The sequence below is a fragment of the Balaenoptera musculus genome, chromosome 10 (genome assembly GCF_009873245.2).
Source record: "Balaenoptera musculus isolate JJ_BM4_2016_0621 chromosome 10, mBalMus1.pri.v3, whole genome shotgun sequence".
Classification (NCBI taxonomy): Eukaryota; Metazoa; Chordata; class Mammalia; order Artiodactyla; family Balaenopteridae; genus Balaenoptera; species Balaenoptera musculus.
The window spans coordinates 97,864,695-97,870,926 of NC_045794.1; the positions used below are offsets into that span (position 1 = coordinate 97,864,695).

Sequence of the window (6,232 nt, forward strand, 5' to 3'; positions counted from 1 at the left end):
ACGCTCCAAAGCTGCCTCCTTGCCCATCACCAACACAGTAAAGAAGGAGAAGGGGAGGGGGAGAGGAAGGGGGTGAGGCGGGAAGGTCCCCCCCGTTCCCCCCAGCGGGCTCCTTTCTGGTCAGGGGAAAGGCCTCTAATGAAGGCCCCACGGATGCTGCTGAGCTGGTGGTGTCAGCCTGGGGGCCCCGCGGAGCTGCAGGGCGCGCATCTCTGCTCCCAATTAGCACACAGGTCCTCCATCAAAGCGCACGCCTGCTGCCAGGAGCAGAGGCCAGAGGGACGGCCCCTCTAACAGTAGGAGGAGGCCACAGCTCTCTGGCAGGCCCTGGCCCCTGCACCTTGCCTTTCTGCGGGGAGTGCAAACCCCCCAATCCCCTCACTCACTCACACCCTCTCCAATCAGCCAGCTCAGGGCAGACGCCGTCACCCCGGGGGACACGCTAATGAAGATGGCCGACATTAATCTCTTCCCTCTCCCGACAGGTCAATTTATAGTTCCATGGGGAGACCTGGCACTTGGCCAGAGGGCCTGACATAACTCTCCCTGTTCCCCAGGAGGACGGTGCGGGTGGGCTTGATGGGGCAGAGGGGGCTAGGGGCCCCAGGGACAGGGTAGGGAGGCCCCTCCACTTGAGTGTCCACCATCATTGCCCCAACAAATCCAGGTGGGACCTTGGCCCCTGAACGCAATGGCTGAGGGTCAAGTCCTGCAGGTACCCGGGAGCAAATCTGGTCCTCAGCGCTTCAATCCAAGGAATGCTGCTCACCAGCAGGAGACCCCAAGGAGGCAGGAGGCTTGTGATTTCCCACTCCTCACAGATTCCCATGGGGTTAGGAGAGCCCCTCTAAGGAGCTACGGTTCATCTGCTTCTGACAGACTCCCCGGCGTTCATTCCTCAAAGATCACTGAGCTGGCCAGAGCTTGCAGTCTGGTGGGGGAGGCCGACGTGGAAGCATGTTGCCCCCTGCCGAACCGTGCTGAGAGCCATATGGAGGGACTCACCAAGAGCTGGGGGTGCCCAGGGGAAGGAGCATTGACGGCACCCACCCAAGAGAGGTCGGGGTCTAGGAGGACCATGGGGAGGAGAGGACACAGCTAGGCCCTGAGGATGAGCAGGAGTTCAACAGGCCAGAAGACACGGAGGAGGGGCTGTTTGGGGATGAGACCATCTCAGTCTCAGGGGTGACCCAGTGCTCAGGGGCTCTGCAACCAAAGGACATCCGGCTCACAGGAGTGAGGCTGCAGAGGGGGGCAGGGCAGACCACAGAGAAGCCCAGCCTCAAGAGACGGCTCAGGAGTTTGGCCTAGTTTAGGTTTGTGGACAGCTGAGGAGTTCAGAAGCTCAGAGCTGCTTTTAGAAAGACAGCTTTGGCTATGGTGTCCCAGAGCAATGGTGGAGGCTGGGGAAGAGAGGTGGGAATGTCCGGGCCAGAGGGTAAAAGGAGGGAGAGATGCTTGTGGGGTAGAACCAGCGGAACCCTGTGGTTGATTAGATGGATGGACAGTTAAAGTGGCCGGAGGCCATAGGCCTGGGGGTCTCCACTTTGGGTGCTGATGGAGGCGATGTCATTGGTCTGGGGTAGGATAAGGAACTGGGCCTGATGCTAAACTTGTGAGTCTGGAAGGTCCCAGAAGGAGCAAAAACCCAGGCCTGGGCTTGGGAGAAGCCAGGACCCAAATGTTGGCCCTGGGGGGCAAAATTCTGAGCAGCGCTGGACTCCGCCCGATGCAATTCATTTCCTTGGCAAAGGTGAAGCCAGGGGACTATCCCCCCTCCCAGGCACTCCAGGAGGAAGCAGGGGCCTGGCAAAGGTAGAGTGTGAAGGCAGGCAGTCAGTCCCACAGTGCTGGACAGAGCCCTCCCACAAGAAGCATATATGGGCCGGGCTGCCCCCACCTCCCCCAGTGCCGGAGCCCAGTGCTGGTTCTGCACTTAATAGGTGCTCCATGAGTCCCTGCTGAAGGGACTCCCCTTTCTTTCAGGCCCTGCCCCTCCCCACCCCACCCCCCCTCAAGGCAACCCACCAGGTCTCATCTAATCCCCTCAGCAACCCTGGGAGTGTCTTCCATTTTCCTAAGCTGGAGGCCCAGGCCCAGAGAGCTAAGGGATCTGCTCAAAGCCTCTCAGCTTTCAGGTGCTAGAGTCAAGATGGAACCAGGGCCTAAATGACCCCAAAGCACACATTCTTAAAGAAAGGGGGAAAAAAGAACAAGGCTGAAATAAAGAACCTAAACGCTTACAGTGGCTGCATTATGGTGGTGGGACAATGGCTGATTTTTTCCTTCTCTTCTACAATGAAATATTCATACCCTCACTCTGTGGCTGTGCGTGCCCTAGTGGGGAGAGCTCCAGCTTTGGCGTCAAACAGCTGGGGGGGTCAAATTCGGGCTTGGCCACTTCCTAGCTGGGGACCCTGAGCAAGCTATTTGCCCTCTCCTGGCCTCTGCTTTCTCATCTGTACAATGGGGACAAAAAAACCCTACTTCAGACGAGCCGGTCACACCCGGCGCACAGTAGGCACGCAGTAAGTGCCAGCCTTAGAGCATCACTCCCCCGCGTTCTCGCCACCTGCCCGGCCTCCAGAGGGAACTTGAGACGCCCCCACGTGCCAGACGCTGGTGCTGGGCGGGCACCGGGTCCCCCGGGCGGGCGCCCACCCACCCTTCTGCCTCACCCCGCCGCGTCCGCGCAGCCCGCTTACCCTGGCGGCCGGAGGGCCGGCATCGGTCCCGCAGGAGAGCCCGGGCAGCTGGGCCGGGCTCCGGAGCGCAGGGCGCGGGCGCGGGCAGGGCGCGCGGGGGCGCGGGCCGCGCGCTCCGGGCCGTGCGCCCCGCGGCCGCCGCGTCCTCGCCTCCAGCGCGGGCCCCGCGCGCCCCGGCCGGCCCGGGGGCAGGCCCTGCGCAGCGCCGCGCCGGGTGGGGGCGGGCCTCGCGGGCCCTGGAGAGGCGCCCGGGCGGCGCGGGTTCCCGGCGGGCGCGGGCGGCGCCGCTGCGGTGGCCCCGCTGCTGAGTGGTGGGACACGATTTACTGGCTGCAATTCCCGGCGCCCCTCGATGGCACTTAAGAGAGACCGGGAGGGAGCCGGGGAGAGCGCGCGGAGGGCGGGCGGGCGGGCGGGCGGAGGAGGGGCGGCGGGAGGCGTGCGCGCCGGCGGGGGAGGGGCGCGGGCGGGGGCGGGCGGGAGGTGGGGAGAGGCCCGGATGGAGGCGGCGGGCGGCCGCGGCGCGCCCGGCGGGGGTGGTGGGGGGGACCCTTGCCTGCAGCCCCAGCCCACCCGCGCCCAGTTCCCCGCAAGCACTGGCGCCGCTGGTGGGGTTAAGCCAGCGCCCACTCAACCGGCCCACCTCAGCCCAACCTCCCCATTCACAAATCCCCCACCGTCCAACCGGCCCAGCCCTTCACAGCCCCCCTAACTTCTAAGCAGCCGGCTCCACCTCCTCGCCCCCTGCCCATCACCACCACCACCGGAGGTCAGAAACTCTTGGCCCACGGGCCCGATCCAGCCAAAGCCGTGCTTGCTTTGACCTCATAGTAATTTTTATTTTGAATTAAAATTGATTCCCATCATTTAAAAGTCGGTAGTTTTCACAGACAAATCTCCATTTCCAGATTAGTTCGGAAAAGAGGAGGCTCAGGCGGAAGCCTCTCCCCTTGCATTGCCGCTTGGCAGCAGCCTTGCCAGAACACTGGCCTGCAGCTCGCCCCAGTCCCCACCAGGCCCGCCTGCCTCGCCCTGGAGGCCTGTTCCTTGTCACACTGGCACCTGGCCTTTCACACACCGGACCCCGCCCAGTGCCTTTGCAGGTCCCTTTCCATAGGATACCCACCCCCACCCCTTGAGGCCCTCTCCTGGGAAGCCTCCACGACCTCCACACCCACAGCCGGTGGCCACCCAGCCCCTCCCTGCTCTCACAGCCCCCCAGGAGGTGGTGGCGCCTGCCCTGTCCTGCCTGATTCCTTGCTGGCTGGCACTGTGGCCTCTGTGGCTGCGCCCTCGCCACAGGGCTGCTGCTCTCTGGCTGGATTCTCCCTCCCATCCTGGCTCTGGGCCTGGCCCACAGTAGGCACTCAGTAAGTGCTGGCTGAGCGGCAACCAAAGAGGAACAGCCGGTCTGGGATTCCACAAGGCGGCCTGGGCCGTGGCGGGCACAGGGCACGAGTCCCTGCAGCTGATGTTCATTTTAAAAACCCCAAATGTTCATTCCGGGCGGCTCTTGCCAACCAAGGAAACTAATGATTTCCACGCTTCATTTTTCTCCACCTTAATCCCACTGCCAAGGTTTCAGGGCCTCTGCTGCTGCTGCCCTCAGACTGGCATCAAATCCCTCCCTGAAGGTGCAGTCCACCTGGGGAGTGTCCAGGAGGCTCAGGGAGGGCCCAACTGTGCCTCCCTCACCCTTGTGAGGTCACAGCAGGCTTCAGGGCCACAGATCTGAGGTCAGAAGCTGGCCAGTGCCCATGGGGGAACAGAGTAGCCCAGAGAGCCGTCCTGGGCTGGTGCAGCTGTGATGACTCCCCCGGGCAAGTGTCTCTGGTACCCCTTCATCCTACTGCTTCCTGAGCAGAAGACAAGGGGGCGCCAGGCAAGAGCCACCCCTCTCCAGCTACCAGATACACCACAGAGTTTTCTAGAAAGCTGTGTCACAAATCCAGCCAGATACCAGGATCCCGTCTTACAGAGAAGAAACAAGTTGAGAGAGGGTGACCTTGCTAAGGTCACAGACTGTAGGGCACTAAGCCAGGAGCCTTTGTGGCCCTCCAGAGTGTCCCTGCCCCGTAGCAAAGTGAGACCCCCTCAGGGCTGTATCCAAAGCTAAGTCTAGGAGGTGGGACTGGTCTGTAATGGAGGAGATGCAGGCACCTCGACCCCAGAGCTGGTTCTGGGCAGGCCTCCCTCGCAGAGCCTTGCGCACCTGAGCAAACGTCTCAGGACCCTGTCCCCATCTCCTCAACACCTGGCCACAGTGGCCCAACCAGGTGCCCTTTCAGTGCAGGGGCCAGGAAGCAGGCCTGGCTCAACAGCCAGCAACCATGAACAAGTCAAAAACACCTTCCTGGGCTTTGGTGTGCCCATCTGCAACATAAGGGAACAACCCAGCCTCTATGGGCTTTCGGGGGCACAAACACGACAGCAGATAAGGAGGAGGGAGAGTCAGGAGGTTAAGTGCTTAGGTTCTGAGGTGAGCTGGTCTGAGTTTGCAGTCAAATGCTCTACCCCTGATCTATACCCCCTGAGCTGGTCTGAGTTTGAATCCTGACTTCCCAACCTCTCAGCTGTGACTCACCCACTTGGGGCCTCAGTTTCCTTCTCTGTAAAAAGTGTAGCAGCAGATCATAAGATGATCAACTGACTTCAGAGACTGTAATGAGGCTGACGTGGGACAGTGCGCGTAGAACCACTCAGCACAGCCTGGCAGTCATAAGGTTCAAGGCTTATGACCTTGACCAGCAATAGTGAAAAGCATGGGCCCTGGAGGGTTCACATCCTAGCTCTACTGAACCAGCTGTGTGGTCTTAGGCAAGTTACACAAACTTGCTGGGCCTCAGTTTCCTTGTCTTTAAAATAGGAATATTAATGACAGTTCCCACACCATCTGGTTGTGCTGTAGATTAAATTAGACAACTCAGGTCCAATATTTAGAACAGTGCCTGGCACCAGGAACACTTAGACAGCATTAGCTCACTGCTCATTACTCTCAAGATTAGTAAAGGCAGCCAGTCCCAAGCTCAAGGACCCAGGACAGTCCCTTGACCGCAGGCCGGGGAGCCCCAAGGCTGCCAGCCTAGAGGCCTTGGTAGCAGTGATTGGCAGTGGGGAGGGAGGACTAGCTGAGTCCCTCAGGGTCCAGGATTGTCCTGGAGGCAGTCCTGTCCAGAGAGAGGCCCACCTGGACAGAGGGGCGAGGGACCCTTACAGAGGCCTTTCCTGACCCCTTAACTTCAGTACTTCCCGATTGTCCCATCTTACTGTCTCTGTAGTAACGATCAGTATTTTAAATCGTCTTTATTCACCTGTGGATGGTCTGTCTGTCTTTGCCCTCCCTCCATATAAGCTCTGTGAGGACGGAAATTTTTGTCTGTCTTGATCCTTGTCATATCTGAGTCAGAGCCAAGCACATAGTAGGTGCTCAACAAACATTTGCCACTAGAAAAGAATGATCAGATGATAACATTTAGCCAGATGGGTGGGATGGCAGAGCTCCCCTTCCCAGAAGACAACCCAGCCCA

At 60.3% G+C, this 6,232-nt stretch overlaps 1 protein-coding gene across 2 annotated transcripts in view; it reads right to left on the reverse strand.

Moving 5' to 3' along the window:
• The window catches only part of TCF20 (transcription factor 20), a 170,386-nt gene extending 167,563 nt beyond the window's left edge, over positions 1-2,823 (reverse strand). The window contains exon 1 of one of the 2 annotated variants that reach the window (XM_036865624.1): positions 2,706-2,823. The gene's annotated coding sequence lies outside the window, so the exon portion shown is untranslated. The remainder of the gene's footprint in view (positions 1-2,705) is intronic. The other variant, XM_036865626.1, reaches the window with a different exon arrangement.
• Positions 2,824-6,232: the final 3,409 nt, after the last annotated feature.